Source organism: Myotis brandtii, unplaced genomic scaffold (assembly GCF_000412655.1).
Source record: "Myotis brandtii unplaced genomic scaffold, ASM41265v1 scaffold679, whole genome shotgun sequence".
In the NCBI taxonomy this organism is placed as follows: domain Eukaryota; kingdom Metazoa; phylum Chordata; class Mammalia; order Chiroptera; family Vespertilionidae; genus Myotis; species Myotis brandtii.
In genome coordinates, this window is record NW_005370653.1 from 813,596 (window position 1) to 816,243 (window position 2,648).

The window sequence follows — 2,648 nt, forward strand, 5'->3', positions numbered from 1 at the left end:
ATGACTTTTGCTCCCAATGTCTCTAAGTCGGCGGCCCAAATATACCGGAAAGTGCAGCTCAGGGGCTCCCGCAGGTGTGGGTTTAGATCTTGGTTGCACCCCTTGCTCGCTGTCCCTGGGACATGAAGCTAAATTACGTCTCTAGTCATTTCCTTGTCTACTTCAGATATGTGAAGAGAGGCATGGCTGCATGACATTTTTTAAACAATGCAAACGGCTTTAATAAGGGGCCTCAGATTTAGCAGCCTGTAAAGTTTGTTGCCTCTCCTGTCCGGCGTGGCTCAGTGGTTGAGCATCGACCTATGAACCAGGAGGTCCTGGTTCGATTCCCCGTCAGGGCACATGCCTGAGTTTCGGGCTTGATCTCCAGTGCGGGGCATGCGGGAGGCAGTTAATGCATGATTCTCTCTCATCATTGGTGTTTCTCTCTCTCTCTCCCTCTCCCTTCCTCTCTGAAATAAAAAAAAATTATATATATAAATATATATTTTTTTAAAGTATAAGTTTGTTGCCTTTCCATGCTTTACCCTAAATTATTTTACCTTAAGTTGGTGCTTCTTCCCGCCCAAGGAGCTCGCTTTTGCAACCTTAGGACTGTCATTGTCTTCTGGTGCCGCCCTTTGTATTTCTTTATATATATAAATATATTTTTTTTTAAAGTATAAGTTTGTTGCCTTTCCATGCTTTACCCTAAATTATTTTACCTTAAGTTGGTGCTTCTTCCCGCCCAAGGAGCTCGCTTTTGCAACCTTAGGACTGTCATTGTCTTCTGGTGCCGCCCTTTGTATTTCTAAGAGGCCCCATTTGTTTCTCATTTGCACCGACCTCCCTCTGTTCTCTAACCAACCACATCTGTTTTGGCGAAGGCTCTCCCGCCACCCCTGCCGGCTGCTTTCTGCCCTGGGGACCCAGCGAGGCTCATTTAAACGTAAACGGTGGTGGTTGTTTCACTTCAGTGTGCCTTTTACTGTAAGGAAGCCAACATGTCATTGGTTTCATTTTATTTTTTAAAAGTATACTTTTATTGATTTCAGAGAGGAAGGGAGAGGGAGAGAGAGATAGAAACATCCATGGTGAGAGAGGATCATGGATCGGCTGCCTCCTGCACGCCCCACACTGGGGATCGAGCCTGCAACCCGGGCACATGCCCTGACTGGGAATACAACCATGATCTCCTGGTTCGTAGGTTGATGCTCAACCACTGAGCCACCCCAGCCGCGCCCATGGCATTTTTTAAGTGGCACCAATGGGGACCAGAAGGCAGTGCTGGTTGGTGCCTGCTTGCGTGTGTAATCCTCAGGCTTCAGCATTGTTTCTGCACTCAGGGCCCTGTGCCTGGGGCCTCAAGGCTCTGTAACGTCCCATTAATTCCTAACTCTGCTTGCGCCTGCACCTTCTGCTCATTATCACAGTCTAGCGCACCCAGTGCAGTGAACATTCCTGAAAATCCTCGGTGGGGAGGGAGGGCCTCGGTGGGATGTGGGCAGGTCTGGGAGAGGGGGGAATTTAGAGAAAACCCCAGGCCCTTCTCCGGATGGCAGGACATTAGCGTTGGCTCACCTGTAAAAGCCAGCTGCCCTTTCCCGCCAAACTGTACATCAGTCGTGTTCATTGTCTTTTTTTTTTTTTTTTTACAAAAATGTCTTATTATGGAAAAATTCCAAACATATGCAAAAATAGACTATTAGAACACATTCCTGGGGATCACCCAGCTTCAACAAGTATCGATTTATGGCTTGTCTCTTATTTTAAAAAGTATATTTTTATTCATTTCAGAGAGGAAGGGAGAAGGAGAGAGAGATAGAAACAACGATGAGAGAGAATCATGGATCAGCTGCCTCCTGCATGCCCCCTACTGGGGATTGAGCCCACAACCCAGGCATGTGCCCTTGACCGGGAATCGAACCTCAACCTTCTGGTTCATAGGTCGATGCTCAACCACTGAGCCACGCCGGCCCGGCAATCTATGACTTGTTTTGATTCATTTCTATTCACCTATTCCCAATACCCACCCTCACCTAAATGAGTTATCCTTAAGCAAATCCCAAATAATTTTATTTCATTCTAAATATTCCAGCATGTATCTCTAAAAAAGTGACTCTTTCTTTAAGAAATACTTTTAGTGATTTCAGAGAGGAAGGGAGAGAGAGATAGAAACGTCAATGATAAGAGAGAATCATCGATTGGCTGCCCCTTCCTGCATACCCGCCGCTAACGGTGTGTCTGAAGAATAAAGTTTACGGGGGGGGGAGGGGGCAGTTTAAAGCTAGGAATCCAGTGAAACTTCTGGATGTTGTGCATGACATGTATCTGTGATGTCATCTTTCTTGGTGATCACAGACCGCGGAGCTGACGATGCAGGAACACCGGCTGAAACTCGTTGTCCAGCCCTGACACTCAGGAGGGTCATCTGGGCCCCGTCCAGTGTCCCCAGGGCTTCGAGGCCGAGGGCTGAGAGCATTTCTTGTGGGAATAGGAACATTCCTAAGCCCAGATTCTCAGTCGTAAATGGCCCTGGCAGTCTTCTCGAAGACAGATTTTTAGAACGTGAGCTGTCTGTCTGTGGCCCTGTGTGTCACTCCCCCGGAGCAGCTGGGGGTTGCCAACTCCTGGCATCTTGAGAGAGCGAGCCCTTTCCCACGCTCTCA